Raw genomic sequence first — 20,970 nt, forward strand, 5'->3', positions numbered from 1 at the left:
CAGTTAATGGGACTAGTCTTCTGAAATAAAACAACGTATAGGAAAAGCAAGTTAAGCATTCGTAAAGATGAAGTCTCTTTTTAGAAGTCACGATTTACTACTTGGCACCAAACTCTCTATCATCAGATGCTATGTGTTTTCTGCCTTATAAGGAGTAGAGGCTTAGACATTTTCTGAAGCTTCTAGAGATGTGGAGTTATAGACGCATCTTAAGAATTTAATGAATGGATCTTGTCACTAATGTTGTGGTTCTACGTAGAATTGATCAGAAAAGCTAGATTATTTATTAACTTAATCAAAGAGCAAAATTGGAATATCTTGGTTATCTTATGAGACATGAACAGAGATATGGCTTATTGCAACTCATTCTTCAGACCAAGGTATTTAAAATGAAAGAACCAGAGGGAAGAAAAATAGCTCGGCTTTAAAACCCGAGAAAGTTGTTCAATAAGTCTACTACTGAAATATTTCGAATAGCTGCAAGCAGAGCTAGGATAGTTAATTTCTACACTTGGATAAAGTTATGTAAATATAGATTCTTCCTTAATTGAATGGTCCATTTTTCATCCGTTCTTTAATTTTTTTCCTGATATTGAGCTTTATCCACTATAAATGTTGCATTTCCATTGTCTGCTGGCAAGATAGGTAGGAACTTATCCTTTAAGACTTTAATATATACTTTTTAGCTCTATTTTCTTGTGGTGGTGAATTTGTTCTCTCCTTTTTCTTGTGGTGGTGAATATTGAAAAACCTTTTTAACCAAGCTGATTATATCTTTTTTTATTTCGAAAGTCGTTTGTTTCAAACTAGTCATACTGCAGCCAATTGACTTATTGTAGTGAGAGACATATATATTTGGACTCACTTGGTAATCACAAAAAAGTATTTGTTACCTGGGATACCTAGTACCTACAGGTCAAGTAAAATATAATTGGTTATTTTAGGTTCTCTGCTAAGTCTGTTACTATGTCTGCCTGTTTTCCGCAGCACTTCATAAAGCACACATGTCCATCCAACATACGTTTTGTCATGTACTGGGTCGCATACGCTTTGCCAGTGACAGTTACCTTTTGTTCGGATCCAGGTCTTTTTCTGACCGCAGACGATATTAAGGCCGGCTCTGAATAAAAGTATTTTATAGACGATTCTCTTCTGGCTCTTCATCACCTCTTTCATTGTCGTGTATTCTCCGATGTGTGACCAGTTGTGAAAAAAAATATAATTTTTTTTTCTATTTTTTCCTGGTATGCCCTCGTGTTAGTAATCGCAGTTTATGTGACATTTTAAGTTCTTGTTACCATATTTCTTCTTTCCTTCTATACGTTCAAGACTGTCTTTGCTCTAACCATTCTATGGCCACTTCCGGTTGAAAATTGATTTAACACAGTTTAATACGTCTTGAACAGCGTCTTTTTTTGCTGATAAATATAAAGTCAATTTTGTTCTTATTTAAACCATTTGGTGATTGCCAAGTCTACTGTCTTTGAGGGCTTTTTTAAAATACGTTTTTATGACATATAGTCTGTGTTGCAGAAGAAATTCTATAAGAGTTACCTTTTTTTTTCTATCGCCATATACTTGAGATCGAAGTACAAACTCTGAATCATCCTGCTTGTGGCCTATTTTGGCGTTTGTCTCAAATCAGTATAGTATATTTGGTGGTAAACTGTTGTATCGCAGTATTAACGTCATCGTAGAACGATTCAACTTCTTCGTCTGTGTGGGCCCTAGTAGGTGCGTTTACCTGTATGACCTTTAATCGAATGTTTTTTATTACTTTGTAGATACGATACACTACTCTATAACTTATGCTATTAATTCTGAGTATATTCTTTGTTTGCTTTTTATTTAGCACAAATCCGACGTTACCATTAGAAGACTCTCCTCTATAATGCAATAGGTTTTCGGACGAAAATACCATTTGTTCTTCACCTTTTCCCGTACTTTGAATAATCCAAGTATATCCCATTTTATATGCTTCTGCTCATTTTCAAGTTCCACACATCTCTCGTCCACCATCAATTTTCTGGTGTTATATGTTGCCATAAACCGTACTCTTTGCCGTTGTCGTTTGTGACGGTAGCCTGGTCGATTCCGGAAACTCTTAGCATCTTCTGTCCATCTACAACCGAGGGAAAATATAATATAACTGGTTTTACAATCCACATTTTTCCATGAGTGCGTCTGGCTACTATTAGTATAGTTGCCGTTCTCTTGGTTATTCGTTTGATCTCCTTATTCCCAGTGAGCCTCGAGTCTAATGTTACACCAAGGTAATTTACTTTACTCACAAGATTTGTAACATTCAGTTTTAGAGGACCTAATCCCTTTAAATTTCTCTTTCTAAATATCATGATTTTCAGGATTTCATAGTTACAGCAAAATTTAATGTAAATGTTGATTGTGTTTTCAATAGTTATTTTTAGGGAACTATTCCGTAGGTTCATATTGTTGTAGTTGTCTTTTATTTTTAATACATATATCCATATTTCGTCTTTAAGCATCATATTGAAAAGTGTTTTCAACTCAGCTCGGAATTTCAACTCACTACCCTTGTTTTTATGTTTTAATACAATCTTGTAATTGCATTAACTAGTTTTTCATCTATGTCCCTTAGTTTTCGGTTGTCATAAATAGTTTCCTTCAGTAGTTTCTCTGTCACTTCTGTCAGATGCTTTTTCTATATTTACAAATACCAAGTATAAGTCGCTGTTTGAATTTTTTTAACAAACGTTTTGCTAGTAAACTAATTTTGCTAAACCCTCTTTGTGATTATTCTAATTGATCGTCTTTATTTCGATCGATTTACCTTATTTTTGTCAATACCTTATCTAATATAATATATACCATTAAAATTACTGTAAATTTCAAGGTAATATTAAACATTCTTAAAGAGCGGCGATAAGCTTAAAAAGCTTTTTCATCGTTATAGTTTTAAAAATACGTTAAATGCCATCAATATGAAATCACCCTGTATCCAAATTTATACTCTAACCGTTCTTTATGTTTCATAAACAAATGTATAAAGCCAGTAGCTATAAAAGTAGAAAAACATTTAGGACGTCCTAATTAATTCTACAAATCTCAATAAACCAAAGCATGTTTCTGTTGACACTTTAGTACAACAAAGATGGATTAAACAATATTTAATGAAACCGCTAAGTGAGTAGTGTTATCGATGCCAGTTACTCGAAATCCTACACGGCGCACCCGGTGTCTATAAAAAATGGGGTTAGACTCTATCAAAAATCCCCTCCAACGGGTCGCAATAACTATTAACTACTACCGAGAACAAAACGAAATTGTTCAAAGATTTATTGATGTTTATGTAGTGGGGCTCTTCTTGTAATTTATAAAGTTAAGTACTTTTCTAACTAGATTAGTTTACATATTATAGTGTTTAGGAAAAGTGCATTATATTGACTACAATTTTTGGATATTTATTAAAGGGACTGATTCTAATTTGTGATTGTGTAAGTACATTCTTATATTATCTATTATACAAGTGTATCTACATTGTCGTCTTCCTACCTTAGATCATTCGTCTTTAGTCCATCAGTAAATCTTAAATGTGATAATGGTAATCAGCTGTCTTTCCAATAGGTGCTTACCGGGTTGTCTTCTTTCTTTTGGTCTTTTATATCTTGCTATAGTTCGACTGAACTGACATTATTTATTCTGGTAAAGCGATGAGTAGAAATCAGATGCAGTTTAACAGCCGAGTGGGGCTTATTTAAAAGAAAGTATTAAGAAGACGTGATATGAAAATGTCATTTCATGTACACGTATTCTGATATTATGCTATTCATATTCTTTTATATTGAAGTTTGAACTCTAACCGATGCAACGTATAGGAGACTGAAAGATTTCTGAAGGTCGATCTATCAAATGTTAAAAACTCCGGGAAATACTAGCAAAATGATAGAGTCTGCATTGTGAATCTGCCTTAAGTGAAATAAATAAACAAAATGGAATTTTTAATTAAGATCAAAAACATGAGATTTTCGATGGTAAATTGAAAACATCGTGGCAAAAAAATTTAGAGCATCCATCTCAAACAATATTTTTTAATTTAGTGATAAACTAGTATAAGTCTTTTTTATTTGATTTAATTCTATCTATCTCAGCTTCATTTTCCCAATATTGAACATAAGCCTCCTTAATTATTTGATTCGTTTCTGATACTTGCTACTATATTCATCAACCTCCAGGCCAAAAATTAGCTCGTCTGCTCATGACATATCTGTAGTAGTGCCCCATATATATATATATATATATATATATATATATATATATATATATATATATATATATATATATATAAACTCTCCTCATCATTCCTTGAACCGTTGTCACGGCTTGGTGACACTCTAAATATTACTAGCTTGCTGTCTCCATTGGCTACGATCCAATGCAATATGAACGGTTTCATGTAGGAATTTTCCCAACAGAATCTTCATTCGGTTTGCTTATCGTATTTGGAGATCTTCCTCTTGTTCTTCGGCCTTCTACCTTTTCTTCTTCTACCACCAAAAGTGGTAGAAAGGTCTTTTTCTTTCTTCTACTACCAAAAGTTCCATTGTTCCAGTTCTTTTAGGTATGTGGCCAAAGTGAATTAGGTATTCTCGGTTTATCGTCAGTCCTTATCATCGTCAGCCCATTTTAAGTCTACCGCAGGACATAGGCCTCTCCTGTTTGTATCCTGAGTACAAGGTCTTGTGCAGCATGAATCCAATTTTTTGTTGTCTTTCGCAGATCATCTTGCCATCGTGTAGGTGATCTTCCTCTGTTTCGTTTATCTCTTCTTGGTCTCCATTCAGTTAACTTGCGTGCCAGCTTATCTCTATTTTAATCTACAAGCCTTTCCACAATATCTGTAACTCTGGTTCTGTTTCATAGGTCTTCGTTTGTGATCTTTTTTTATTGTTACTCCTATCATTGAACGCTACATACTTCTTTGTGCTATGCTTGATATAATATAACCAGACAGGCACTTGAATACCAACCAGACAAAAGAAGAAGAGGAGGAAGATCGGATAATAGCTGCATAAGAACTGTAACAAGATATTGGCCTGAAACAGAAGAAGATGCGCTGATCCAGTCAGTCAGTCAGCCATCTTTCACTTTTGGTTAAAACTGAAACTCAAGAGCGCCCAATACTCTCTTTAAAGAGGGAAGGCAGTAGATCCGTATATATATATATATATATATATATATATATATATATATATATAATGATTTAAATGGAGTGTCGCAGTGGAAAGATTACTATTTCGTGTTTTGTGATTAAATGTTTCTCGGGCGCAGCAAGATATAACAATTCCTTGGCCGTTCGACCTGTCCACTGTCTAATGTTACGCAGCCAGGACAGTTGTTTTCTTCCGATTCAGCATATTCCTTCGATTTTATTCTGAACGATCAACCGGAGTAAGCAATATTTAGGTCCTCTTAATATATGACCGAAGTGTTGGAGATTTATTATTTTGATGATGTTGATCAATTCTCGCTCTTTATGCTTGGTCTCCAGCACAAATTCGTTAGATATGTGTGCTGTCCACGGGATTCTGAGCATGCGAGGGTAACACCAAAACTCGAACGTTTCTAATTTATTAAGATTTTTTACTTTTGCATAGAACAAAGCAGAATAGATGTAGCACTTCAATACTCTTAAACGTGTGGTCAATAACAGACTTCTAACGAAATTTCCTCGTCACTTTCATCCCTGCAGTCAATCTAGCTACCCAGATATCTAAAGTGTTTTCAGGATTTTCATATCTAATTTTAGTACTGAGACTTCGATTAAATTTTCCGACCACCACCAGTATTATTTTTTTGCCTTGATCGTTAAGCCCTTTTCGGTGCATTCATTATTTACAGCGTTCAAGAGGGTTTCTGAGTCATCTGAGTATCGTGTTATGAATAACCTTTGCGATCATTTTTTAATGCTATCTCAATATATTAAAAAATAATAACACAAATTAATACAGTTTCACTTCAATTACATCCTAGCTAGATCATCTTTATGGATCCCACTCTACCTTCTTGAAATCGTGGCGTTGTCTGCCTGTCTGGTCTTTTGCCTTTCTGTGCGATAACTCTTAAAGAAAAGGTCATAGATTATGAAACTTTGTATGTCATTTACGCTTCGTCCAGGAAAGGAACCTACTGAATTTGGGGTCAATAGATCAAAATTATAAAAAATTATGAATCCATTATAAAATATACATAAAGTATAGGTTTTCATTCATCATCATCCAGCCTCAAAAGTCCACTGCTAAATATAGGTGTCTTCCTCGTGTTTTCAACCCCGTCTATCTTCCATTACTCTCATCCATCTTACGTTTTTATTTTGTTTTCTTAAATCGTCAACCCATCGTGTAGGTGGTCGACCGACGCTTCTCTTGTCTTCCCTTTGTATCCATTCCTATAACCTTTTTGTCCATAGCCTATCCGTTATTCTAGTTAAAGTTGCCCATCTCTATTTGAGTCTGGCTATCCATTTAATGACATCAATCACCTTGGTTCTTCTCCTGACCTCTTCGTTTTTTATATTATCTCGCAAACTAAATAAACAATGTATATCGACTCGATGGTCTAGGGATGAAATTCTATCTTTGGTTGCAAGAGGTCTCGGATTTAACTCCTGAGTAAGCTTCGATAGTCCTTTATATCGGTTTAGTTTTATTACTTCCTTAAGAACTCATTCACTTTGTTCTGTCTTGTACTAACACCTTATATATTTTTGTTACCACTCTGAAGAAGTAAAATTGTATTAGAATAATTTTAGAGCAATTTTGATAGAGGAATAATTTGAAAAGCACTGTCATGATCCAGACTAAATTTTCTTTTCCAGCCAGAAAAATTGATATCCAAACTAAATTCTACATAAATTTCTAATAAAGTATAGGAATGTACAGTATAATACCAGTGAACTTTACTTTTTTTTGTTCTGTTCTTTTTATGGTAGTATTTGAGATGTTGTTCTTTCAATTTACTTTAATCCTGCCTCTTATTTTGGTCTTCTAATTTCTATTAAAATTCAGAGTTTATATTCTACACTGTTGTATCTATTTATCTAATATTTTGTTTTTTGTTTTTCTCTGTTAAAAAGTAATGTTTTGAGTTTAAGTTTACCATTTTGTGTTTTATTAAAACATTTTTGGAGTGTTCTCGGTTGTTCTCCTTCATTATTTCTTATATTGTACTTTAATCCTTATCTCCATTGTTTGTATTCTTTTTTCACCTGTTAGCACCTTTTAGCAAATGTGCTACACCTACGTGGCACCTTTCATGATACTTTTTTTCCAGGTCGTAAATATCTTTTAAATTTAACTTTTTTTTATTATGTGTTTATTACACCATTATATATATATATATATATATATATATATATATATATATATATATATATATATATATATATATATATATATATATATATATATATACATACAACATATACAGGCGCAGATGTCTTCTCAGATAATAATATATTAGTTACAAATATCAATATATGGTTCAAAAGAATTCATAAAACAATTAGCTCCAAAACAGATATAAAACTATTGTGTAAGAAAACAACAACCAGGAAAAAGTAAAAATAGAGTTTACAATAGTGTGACTAGTGACATACAATAAGGAATTTTACGAAAATACATAGATGAAAACATTACTAGCGGCATAGAAGAACAGTGGAACTCAATAAAGACATCTATTACCATTCGTTCGCATGAAAATCTTAAATTAAATAAACAAAAGAAGCAATAACATATTAAGATAGGACGTCTGAGGTGGATAGGGCATGTAATGCGAATGGAACAAAATGACCCTGCTAGAAAAACGCTCCTTGATAGAACTATTGGTCAGAGAAGAAGAGGAAGACCTAGAACAAGGTTCCTTGATAACATCGATGAAGATATGAGAAATATAGGAATACGTGCTTGGCAGAGAAAGGCGATGGATAGGGACGACTGGAGAGAAATTCTTGAGGAGGCTATGATCCACGTAGGATTGTAAAGCCAGAATGATGATGAAATGAAAGAAGCAATAATGAAGAGCGAAAGAAATTAAAAAGTAGAAATGTCAATGAATACAATAAGAATATAATACGAGAAATAAAAAGACTAAAAGTTGCACGGTTAACGGAGAATTGTATGGAAATTTAAATACTATAACGCAAACAACAAAGGTTGACAATATGACAAAGTACTACATGGGAAACTAATCGAAATCCTAAAAACATTAGGACTCGATGGTAAGGATATAAGACCAATCTCAGACTTATACCTCCAACAAAAACAACAGTGCCTTAGAAAATGAACCGGTTGTCCTATCTTTCATCCAATTTCGTATTTTTTATTCATTCATTTTGTTGCTCGCCGTTTTTGATTTTTTAGATTTACAGTTTTTCTTACTATTTCTATACATCCCTTTTGACATTGTTGTCATCTAAATTGTCCTTTCTTTTCGCTCCTCTTACAATGAATGATATAGTCAGTCCTTTTGGTAAAGTAGTTAGAATTTTTTATTATTTTCTAACTACAAGATGACACAGCAAGAATTCTATTAGTACACAATTAATTAGGTATAACTTTCCTATCGACATATCACTTGTCAACTCCAAATAACCTTACTCACTCTTTGTAATGAAGTGCCCATTGTTCATTCTCTAAAAAGTGGATCAGATTTCATCGCACCGTTATCTAGATAAAACTTTAGTAAAGAAATAATTATAAGTGACACCAAATTTTGCCGAGTTAGTACATCAGGGTCACCAGGAACATTATTTGACAATTGGTTGATTGAAGAGGTATTCAAGACCCACTTTATCGATGTTTCTTATTGACTACTACAATAAAGGAATCTAATTACAAATTCAAGTTTTTTTCGTCGAACAAATTTTAAATTTCAATACAACTTCGATAATACCTTTTCATTAGTTACTGGCAGATTCTCACGTATATACAGGGTTATTTCTAAAGTGTTTTCAAATTATTATAGCTCTACGGGAAAAATCAAATACATATAAAGAAAATACTTTGAAGGTACCGAATATTTACTATGATTATTATATACTAAGATATTGATAATTTTTTAGTCAAACATAGCTATAATTTTATTTGCCTGTTAGTTTTATTATCTTATTTCTATCGTCCCTAATTTTATTATCTTCACATGCAATTTGAAAAATAAAATTATATATTTGTTTTATTGATAATTATTTTAGAGGACTTTTAGACTTTTCTTTCAAATAACGTTTTCAGTTGTCTCCGCTTTTTTTTTGTTGTCTTCTTTAATTAGTTTATTTATTTCTGACTATACCACTGTTGTTCTTTTCCTCCTCCCAATAGTAGCAATCTTTACTTAATTGGTTTTTGTCGTTTCTTTACTTAAATTTTTTTAGTCACTTTGCCGGCATTTAACATAACTATGGTTATTTTAGGTTGTCTGACATAAAGTTTGCAACTTAAATCTCTATTAAACAGCTTTGTTAGGTTCAGAAGTCATCTTACTGTCGAATCTCTAGTTAGGAAGTTCCATTATGCCATGAGCTTGACTTCTAGTCTATCATGTTTTTCTCGGCATTTCCACGCTAGCCTAGAGTCTACCCTAGCGATCCTAATACCCTCCATATCCGCTTGACAATCTGTGTATGATGATTTACTAAATTCGGAAACCCTTATTTTAATTTTTCATAAAACATACGAGATTTAATAAATCTCTGCTTAGAATATAGAGATATGAACTGGAACAGAAATGTTTACATTTCTACTACTACTGTATATTTCTACAACATACCCTTTTGCAGTTTTAAACCTGTCTGTGTAGCGTAACCTGGACTATGTGCCTCTTCCACCTCATCCTTCTCTTAGGCGGATGTCCAGCTGCAATGATACTTTAGACCTATGTCTGGGCAACATATGATCAAAAGTCATCATCCATACATCAGTCTTAATTTTATTTGTGATGTTATTGTCTGCTAATGTAGACATTGCGTTACTCAGGTTTCCTTGCGATCTATAATATGCCATTGTTACCTGCCTCTTTATAACGAATTGCTGGGAAAGGAGATCGGATAGGATCTCCATGGCTACTCTAGGTGCGCCCCTCAAAAGAAGTTGTTGAGATAGTAAGAGCTTATTATACGTTAGTTAATTTGTCTACAAGAATATACTTGATCCATTTACCCTTTTTTAATAAAAATATATTAAAAACATCAGATAAATTAAAAACCCTCATGGGTTTAGTTTACAACTAATCGAAAATGAAACAAATGTTTTGTTTGAACAAGAATTGGGTATTAATATACCTTATATTCATTGGGGATTGGGGTTTGATATTTATGTACTCTTTTATATTTTATTTTAAATGCATATTTACAATCTACTTACAAACAGGTACATTAAGTAATTAGTTAATGTGTTAATAGCTTGATTTTGGTACCGTCTTTTGGTACTTGATATAATAAATAAATTATTACGAATGTTAATCTTATTGGTGTAAACTGATAAGACATACTTTACGAATTTTATATTTTTTTTTGTTTTGATGTTTGTTACAACCCTAAAGTTCTACGGCGGGGAAATCCGTATTGGATTAAGTATGACTTTGTATCGCAATATTTTATTTTCCAATGACAGTTCTGCCTTTTGCCACGTAACCAATTTATTTGTTTAAATTTCATATTGAGCTGAATTTTTTGGATTTAATACGTTGCTTAACGTGAGCTTTTGGTCCTAATGCAGCCCAAGATATTTCAGTACACCTCTAGCTAAAATAGAAGCGTTGCTTAAACCCCTCAGACCTACTTTTGTTACTTAAATAAACGGTGTTGAAATTTTAATTCCTGAGCTTTTTTGTATGTAATTAGGTTACGAAAACAGGTTTGCATACAAATTTTTTTCTGAATTTTGATATTGACAGATGGTACATATGTGACTGTAATTTTACAGTTTTAATTGTGGAATGACGTAAAGCAATTGCTGCAAAGGGGATCTTGACACATTCTGCACAATGTTGAAGTTCGTTGTTCTATTTTCCGTGGAGAATACCTTGCTCCACGTCGACGTGTTTTACCCTCAACTGGCAGATTTTCTCGTACATTGATCATGCTTTTTGTCTCTTGGACGGCCTCCCCGTCGACCTTCTTCTTACGTGAACTTTTGACGTAACCTTTTCAGACCGAATCAGCTCTTCAGCTAGAGCTATTAAAAATTCAAGACAAGATATTTTTTTTTTTCGATCATTGTAGATCACCCAACTGTTACAGCAGCAACCATAACCGGTCTAAAAAACACATTTTTTCGCTAGTTTCTCGATCTGCGACCGATGTGGTATAAAGGTTTACAGGTTATTTTTAACATGCTTCATCGGTAAGTACGGTTTCAACGCAGGCCGCCCTTTAAATTTTACCATGCTTTCATCAATACTCTGCCTAGAAGAATAAATTCTACATTTTTAAAAAGTATGCTTTACATAATTTACAAGTTCATCTACGTAATACGTCTACGTAATACTATTTTTAATTTGTATGTTACCAACAGATGCATGGGTTGATCAATAGTGTCGAAGTGCTGGCAATCTGTTGTAACTCATAACAAAACAGCAACCCAAAATTATTGCAATCTTTCCAATATCGGTTTTAGCAATTGTTTTCTTTTTTGGTTGTTCATAAATTGTTAATCTCTTATCAGTGGATTCGAAAATATAAATAAACAAGCTGGGAGGAAACATATTTTTAAAAATATCTATCGGTTTCAAAGATCTTTTTACCCTCTCATCTACCTTACAGGTGTTTATTGGTGAAATCTGGAATCTTAAAAGAACGCTGTCGGTTATGGTAGTCCATATTATATTTTGCTCTTTGTTGCCTCGATCCTGACTTGTTATCGACACCGGCACTTAACTATCTTCGAGGTCATCAGCTTAATTTTCAGAAAGTTGTTCATCATAGCTGTTGACTTCTTTGTCTTCTTGATCATCCATATCAAAAGATGTTGTCTCTGTCTCATATTTTTTTCGCTGTCGTCATCAGTCTCAAAGGAGCATCAGCTCACTTTCAATGCCTGAAAGGTTATCGGCTAAAGATTGATGTTCCTTTTCAGAAAGCCTTTGTTTCGACATACTGCAAAAAAAATCAATGGGTTAAATATGTCCTGCTTAAAAATACCACTGGGACATTATTGTTCCACTAGGGTTATTCCTAGAAAATCAGGAATATTTCTAGCAAAACAATATACTATATTAAAATATAGTGTATCACTGATAAAAATATTCACTTACTGTTCAAAAATCTAGATGAAAATAGAAAATGCGAACATAAACGCATTAAAACGTCGAACACGTGTGAAAATAAATCTGTACCTGACGCCCGAAGTCACGCAGTGTTGTCTATTTAGTTTTATTTTATTGCTTGCGCACTAAAAATACCACTAAAGCAAAACTAAGTTTAAATCGGGACGCATTTGAGCCAGTAAATATTTTTAAACTTTTAGTGGGACATATTTATCCCGAGGGGGTCGAAACAGTTAAATTAACTTGTGGACATATGCCTCTTATTGTTGTGAATGTAATTAGGGCAGATTTATCGTTGTGGACTTTAATTTTCCATTTTTTTAAACCAGTTTTCTAATATATGCAATTAAATTTGCAGCTTTTTATATGCTATATCTGGGTCTTTGTGTGAAATTAAAACGATTACATCATCGACAAAAATTGCAAAAAGATTAGAAATACATGTTCAGGATACATATTCGTGATTGTTCATTGATTTCGTTCGTTGATCGTTGATTTTATTTACTATTCAATGACACTGTTGGATTGTTGAATAGATTTGATGGAAATCAAATTAATATTCGGGTATTATGTTGTCCAGTGCAGTGATACAGTTTCGCTTACTCTATTTAGCAGGTGTCTTTCAAATATTTTGAACATCAACGGCAATAAGCTTTTTGGAAGATAGGAAAGAAGGAAGAAATCTTTAGGCAATTTTGAAAAATGACTGACTTGCTGCAGCATTCTATTCTAGATAGTAGTAAGCATGGCAATTGCTTTCTTGGGTAGGTGTTTTAGGATTCTTCCATCGATTAAATTATATCTCGAGGTTTTGTGAGAATTAGTTTTCAATATTATTTTATGAAGATTGGATCGGGAGAATGCTTTTATTAAAGGTGATAGTTGGTAGGGTGCGTCCAGATATTTGCTAACTACATCATCACTTATGTTTTGACCTAACTTAATCTAAATTTGGAGTATATTTCCCAAATATTCTGCAAACACATTAGCTTTTTCATTATCAGCCTGTGCTCAATTGTTATTAGGTTTTCTTATTTAAACAAGAATTGGAAATTTAAAACAACAGTTAAACTTTACCTATATATCAATAATTATAGAAATTTTTAAAACACTTTTAAAGTAGTTAATCGGTACTGTACTTCTCTACGCTTTTTTTATATAATACGGGTGTAACCGCTCGTATTTCAGCCAGTTGGCCTATTGGACATTGTATACAGTGTGTCCGTAAATTATGGAATAAATTCAATATTTCCTAAACAAAAAGCGTTTTTAAAAAAATCTAAAACACTTCGATTTTTAAATTTAATGTTCTACATTTTACAATAAAATTTCATTATACAACGTGACACACATTACAGTGATGACGTCATCGGCGCTTTTTTTAAATGTAACACCCTGTATTTTAGGACATTTTTAGATCGATAAAAATGAGCTGATTTCAAAAAAATATAATACTTGGATCTAATGGATATAATTTGAAAGATATGCGCTTAGAAAATAAATTATTTATTATCAATTGCAAAAAACTTCTAGTTTTTGGTAAACTGTAATTATTTGTAGTAACGTTCAATAACAATTAAGTAGTACAATAATTGTATTAATTCGTGAATGTTCTGTATTATTGCTTAGAATTAATTTTAAGTAGAAATGAATTTGAGTGTAAAGCAAAGAATTGAAATACTCATGATGATTGGGTTTGGAGACAAATCGCGAACTCAGGTGGAAGTGTGTAATTTATTTAATGATAACTATCCAGAAATACCCATCACGCAGTCCAGAGTAAGTAAGATTGAAAAGAAATTTCGAGAAACTGGTACGGTTGAAAATGCACGCAAATCAGGTCGTCCCTCTGTAAATTATGTTACAACATTAGATGTTCTACTTGCTTTTGAAGAAGATGCACACACTTCTGTTCGTGAGGTTATTAGTGATCTTGATGTTTGCAAAACAACGGTACACAACGTACGTAAAAGTAAGTAAAGTAAGTAAAATGCACAGTTGTACAGGAATTAGACGAGGATGATCCAGATAAAAGAATATACTTTTGCGAAATAATGATGGATAATAGCCACCGAAACCCTCTCTTGGTTCAAAATATTATTTTTTTTGATGAGGCTACATTCAAATTAAATGGCGAGGTCAACCGTCAGAATTGTAGATACTGGGCAAAAGAAAACTCCAATCGGATGCGAGAACATCATACACAATATCCGCAAAAGATAAACATATGGGCTGGCATTGTAAGAAATAAAATCGTTGGACCCTACTATTTCGAAGGTAATTTAAACTGGCCAGCATATCTTCAGTTTTTAAATGGGTATCTCGTACCTACTTTAGTTAATTTATTCCCCAGTGCAATTAAACTTGGAGGTTTTGATAAAAGTTTATGGTTTCAACAGGATTTTAACACCTTCGCATTATGCTTTAGATGTTCAAAGGTACCTAAACGAAATTTTTGCGAACAGGTGGATTGGAAGACGTGGATATATTGAATGACCAGCGAGGTCCCCAGACCTCAATCCTTTGGAATATTTTGTTGTAAAAATGTTCTTTATAAAACGAAACCTGCAAATATTGGAGACTTAAAAACAAGAATTCGTAAATAAATAAACAATATTTCTCAAGAAAGCATAAACAAGGTTCTAAAATAATTTGAACAACGTTTGGGTTACTGTCAAATACAACAAGGCCAAAATTCATTTAAGATTAAGTCATGTGTTAATTACTGGATTACTTTAAAGTAATTATTATAATTTATTAATATTATAAATCAATAAAAATAAATTTTTTAAACGCATATCTTTCAAATTATATCCGTTAGACCCCCAGTATTATACTCTTTTGGAATCAGCTCATTTCTGTCGATCTAAAGATGTCCTAAAATACAGGGTGTTACATTTAAAAAACGAGCCGATGACGTTATTACTGTAATGTGTATTAGCTTTTATAACGAAATTTTATTGTAAAATGTGGAAACTACCGTGGAATCACGCTGCTGAATGCAGCATACAAAATAATGTCCAACGTCATTATTATGAAAGTCTTAGACCACACGCTGAAAAAATAGTTGGCAAATACCAAAATGACTTCTGTAGACAGAAGTCAACAGTAGACCAGATATTTGTTCTGCGACAGATCCTCGAAAAAAACAAGTGAATATAAAATCGACACACATCTCTTCATAGACTTTGAAAGCGCATATGACAATATAAACCAAGAATTCTTAATAAAAGCAATGAGAGAATTTAATATACCAACACGCCAGGGAGACGCTCTATCATGCATCTTGTTCAACATCGTACTCGAGAAAATACTGAGGGACACAACAGTCAATACACGAGGATCAATCATTAATAAAAGCATGCAAATACTAGCATTTGCAGATGATGTTGACATAATCGCAAGATCAATAATAGAAATGATAGAGGCATATAACCAAATAGAACGAGCTGCACAAAATAGTGGTCTTAAAATTAATCAGACCAAAACAAAATATATGCAGGTAAGTAAAAACGCAGAAATAAGGCAGCACCAAAATATAACAATAGAAGAATACAACATTGAGGGGATAAAAAGCTTTATATACTTGGGATCCCTAGTCACGTCTGATAATAATGTTGCGGGGGAAGTGAAGAGGCGAATATTTATTGCAAATAAATGTTACCATTGCTGAATTAGGCAACTAAGATCAGATATCGTCGCAAGAAAAACAAAATGCCAAATATATAAAACCCTAATAAGACCGGTACTCACATACGGCTCAGAAACCTGGACACTCACTAAAAGAGAGGAAATGTTAATACCCACCTTCGAAATAAAAATCTTGCGACACATATATAAGGGCACAAAAGTAAACGGAATATGGCGAAGAAGATACAACTCTGAACTATACAAGATATACCAGAATCCGGATATTCTAACATTCATTAAAATAGGACGGCTACGTTGGATAGCACATGTAGAAAAAATGGAAGAAGGCGAAATACTAAACAAAATATTTAAACAGATGCCAGTAGGAAAAAGAACAAGAGGAAGACCGAAGCTAAGGTACTTGGAACAAATAGAAAATGATATAACAACCTTAAAAATAAAAAACTGGAGAAAAAAAGCACGAAACAGATCAGAATGGAGAAGAATCCCGGAACAATCATCATCATCATCACTGGCTCGACAACCCAAAAAGGGTTTTCGAGCCAGTGATGATGATGATGATTGTAAAATGTAGAATATTTATGTAGAACTTAAAAATCGATATGTTTTAGATTTTTTTAAAAAAGCTTTTCATTTGGGAAATATCGAATTTATTCCAGACTTTACGGACATACTGTATATTGTAGTGTGTGTTGAGTGATTGCCTTGTTACTAAATAAAGTTAGGTTCACTGTCATTACAAAGAATTGCTTATTATATCTGATATTTTACTTTGGTGGCGCAGCGTCACCAAGGCAGTGGTTTATGCATTTACCCTAGCTACATACATATTTATATTTTTTACTTAGAGTATAAAGAGTCCAATTACGTTTAAGATCTAATATCTATTAGAGTAACATTATTTATATCATAAATATTTCTTAGGGATATTATTTACCAAAAACCTACCTATTAGGTTTAAGTCTACATATCCAGTAAACTTACTATTTGTAAATAAAAAATATCTAGTATAAAATCTTTTAAATCATTTTTATCAAAAACTTTAGATCGTTTACGGACTTGTGTCTGATATAATTATAAAGAGAATATGTTGCTTCTCGTTTAATCATTGAATTTCCTTAAAGCAAAATTATAACTTTTGCAAAACTGATATGCATGTGCTTATAAATATTTTAAAAATTGCATATTATTATTTTACATATATTATTTTACAACTTTGCAAGTGGTGAAATGTTGGCAATTTTTTATATTCTTAATATAGGTATAAAAGTTTCTATAATACTTTCATGGTTCAAATACCTCCAAAACCAATATGAAAAAACTTATTATTAATACAGGTAACACTTAGCACACTCGAAAAAATTAAGAACTTTCTTTATTTTTTTATCATGAAAACATATCTAAACGCTAGTAAAATATTCATTCGATAAAAAAATTACAAAATCTCATCTAGTTTGCACCAATTAAAATAATCTGAATGATTAATTATTACGCCATCTGGTTTAACGTTTGAAATGGATTTATTCACTTTCAACTTGCTAAAATTGTGAGGGGACCAAACAAATCTTCCCCACCAGCGACTTCATCTAAAGCTTATGCAAATCTTAAGTTTTTCTTGCACATTTTCTGATAAGTGGGGTTCCGTTCTAAATTATAAGAATGATATTGTAATCTTTGCGAATTAGTATTAAAGTTTGAACGTTACATGGTGCTTTAAGTGAAACATTTTATTAAACAAGGTACTTGCATATTCAATTAAATAATATTTTATTATGTGTGTAATTTATGCACCGTTAACTGCAAGTGCAATGTGATAAACTGTGATTTTTGTGTTTTTTAGTGAACTTTTGAATGACGGTGATTGAACTACTGATAGTAATAGTAGTTTTTTAATTTCTTGGGAAACGTAGGGCATCTCTGAAGTACTTTATTGATTTAAACGTAAATTAAAGCAATGGTAAAAGTATTTTTATGCCAATTTCACTCTCCCAATATAACATTTTGTTTCTTGTTATATTGATTCATCTCGGGACTGCGATTTTTTTTGCGGTCGTCTGTTCATCGTATTTGTATTATTCTTTATCCTCTCGTATTTTCTTAAGATCTCCATAGTATAATTAGACTATTCCATTTTTTATTCTCATAACTAATGTTGTGTCCTGCAAATTGTCATCTTAGTTTTACTAGTTCTCCTCCTATGTCTCTTACTTTAGTTTTTTCTCTAATCTACTTATTTCTCTTTTATCCTTCAGTTTTATGTGGCATTTGCCTTTCCAAAGATCTTTTTATTTAATTTTTTCTAGAAATACATATCTTTATAAAACTCAATACTTGTAACCTATAAGTAACAATTTAAAGGATACATATACAGGGTTGGGATAAAGTTTATTAAATATCTGTGAAAAAGAAGACGCTATTGATATAACTTTGCATGCAAGTACAACGACATATAACGAATTTGACGCTATATTTTTGTTACTACTTCACTTTCGGTTTTACCGGAAATACCGTCAACTTATATAAAACTTAATTAGGACACCTTGTATAATTTTGCAAATTTGAAAAAAATTCTTATTCTTAATTCATAAATATCAAGTTTCAAAAAAATCTAACAAATTAAGGTCTGGAGAACGAGTAGGCCAGGAATCTTTTAAATCCATCGATTTGGATAATTTGCGTTGAAAAAATTTCTAACCAGTCCATAATAGTTGGAAAGCGCTCCATTTTGTTGAAAAGAAAAATTTTGTGGTAACTCGCCATTCTGTTAAAGTGCAGAAATAATTTGGTTATTTAGTGAATCTAAGTACTTATCACCAGTCAAGTTTCCGTCTATGAAAAATGTATCTATAAAATTATTTTAAACAATTTCCATCCAAACATTCAACTTTTTTGGATTCTGTTTTATCACGATCACCATAACCGATCATTATTAATATTTCAATACGACTATTTTTAACTAAATAAACCATTTTTACTCTACAACTTATTAATGTGAATCGGTTTGTCAACAGTCACTTACTAGATAGTAGTCGTTTATTTCTTACTACATTGTTTCTTACTACATATTACATTTACATTATCTTACATTTCTTACTACAAAAAACAAAGGCACCAGTTTAGTTCTTTACTCGGCTTAGACTCGTGTGAAAAATTAATAGGCTGGCATATTGTCAGGAGGTAAACGGCGATCATTTTGAACATTTGAAATTATTTTTTGAAATTATTATTCTTATTGATCTTGGGAGATACATGTACCTATTCTTTAACTATAAAGTGTTACAGTTAAGTACTATATACCATATAATACCATATTAACAACTATCATGAAATTTAGAAGAATAATGTTTAGAATATTCATAATAATAAATATTCCAGTACCTGATATACATTATCATCATTAACCGTTTTGAGTCGACTACTGAACATATTCCTCCCGTAAATAATTCCATCGCGTTCGATCTTGATCACCTTGAATGCAATTGTGTTAGATGCGCTTGATGTCGTCCGATTATCTTGTTGGAGGATATCCTCGATTATGATAAGCATCATATCTAGGTCTCCATTTTAAAATTTTCTTGGTCAATTTTTCATCTTTGACTCTGACAACATGTCGTTCCCAGTTTCATTTCAGCGTCACTATAGTACATTCTCTAAGGTGTACCCATACAAGCTGCTGCTACCTAGTACACGGATGGCTCAAAAACATCGGAGAGTATGGGAGCCGGCATAGTAGGGACAAAATCAAGGGATACATTTCCCGGTAAGTCTATCTAAGGATGTGACAGTTTTGCAGGCGCAAATAACTGCAACCCATCAGGAAAGAACGTTCTGTTCAGTTGCCATCTTCACAGATAGTCAGGCGGCGCTTAAGGCACTCAATTCTGTAGAGGTCAATTCTAAGCTAGTATGGAATTGCATGTGTGTCCTAAATAAACTAGGAAACCGTAGCAAGGTTACGGTAACCTGGGTACCGGGGCACGAGGGTCATAAGGTCAATGAAAAAGCAGATGAAATGGCCAGACAAGGCTTATCATTGCCATTCATTGGACCGGAACCCTTCTGCGATGTTGCAAAATCAGTAACAAGAACGGCTACAAGGAAGTGGGTAGCTCACAAATCTCTAGACTGGTGGAGGAATTCACCAGGACAAAGACAGGCGAAACAGTTCATTAGAGAACATTTGCCAAAATTTACGGCAGACCTAATAAGCAAAGACAGGAAAACAGGCAAGCCCATAGTAGGTCTTCTAGCAGGGCACTGTAAGCTGAATAGGCACTTGAAGCTAATGGGATTATCAGATGATGACCTGTGCAGATTCTGTCACCTCGAAGAAGAAACAGCAGAGCACATTTTATGTCAGTGTGACAGTGTGACAAATCTGCGGTTCTTTGCATTAGGAGAAGAAAATCCACCGGCAAATAGCTACATGGAAGGTACAGTCTCGAAGCTACTAGACTTTATAAAAAGGGCCAGGCTAGAGAATGTTATCTAGGACTAGAGGACCACAATAGATCTGAAAAGGTCGCAGTGGAATAGGCCGAAAGGCCACCTCTCTTAATCTAATCTAATCTAATAGTACATTCTCACTATAGCTGTTGCACTATTATATGTATTTTGAAGAAGAGTTGTGTACCTATAATCAATACAGCTCCATGTTAAGAGCTCTTACAAAGCTCTTAATATGGAGCTATACTGAACTGAGTTAGATACTTTGTCAAAGTCTACAAATGTTGATATCAATGGCATGTATTTTATAACTTTGTCTATCAACGATTTTATTACTTGTAGGTGGCCATTGGTTCCAAAACCACTCCTAAATTGCTTGATCTAGTGATAGGAGAAAATCAAGCTTAGGTCACAATCTGTTAGTAATTATTCTCATAAAGAGATTATATAAATGAGATAACAAGTTGATAGGTCTGTAGTCTCCAATTTTAGTTACATCTCCTTTTTTATGCAATATTATCACAATGCCACTATTTGATTTTTCTGGTGTAATTCCTTCAAAGCGGCAGGCATTATAAA

General features: G+C 32.9%; 1 protein-coding gene across 3 annotated transcripts in view; it reads left to right on the forward strand.

Annotated features, from left to right (window-relative positions):
• Nucleotides 1-20,970, forward strand: part of LOC140450432 (acyl-CoA Delta-9 desaturase-like) — a 78,551-nt gene that overhangs the window by 20,319 nt on the left and 37,262 nt on the right. Inside the window, exon 1 of one of the 3 annotated variants that reach the window (XM_072544081.1) lies at nt 3,319-3,473. The exons of 1 other annotated variant lie outside the window; for it this stretch is intronic. The gene's annotated coding sequence lies outside the window, so the exon portion shown is untranslated. Of the gene's footprint in view, nt 1-3,318; nt 3,474-17,566; nt 17,685-20,970 lie in introns of those variants that run through there. One more of the 3 variants, XM_072544075.1, reaches the window with a different exon arrangement.

This window comes from Diabrotica undecimpunctata, chromosome 1, assembly GCF_040954645.1.
Source record: "Diabrotica undecimpunctata isolate CICGRU chromosome 1, icDiaUnde3, whole genome shotgun sequence".
Classification (NCBI taxonomy): domain Eukaryota; kingdom Metazoa; phylum Arthropoda; class Insecta; order Coleoptera; family Chrysomelidae; genus Diabrotica; species Diabrotica undecimpunctata.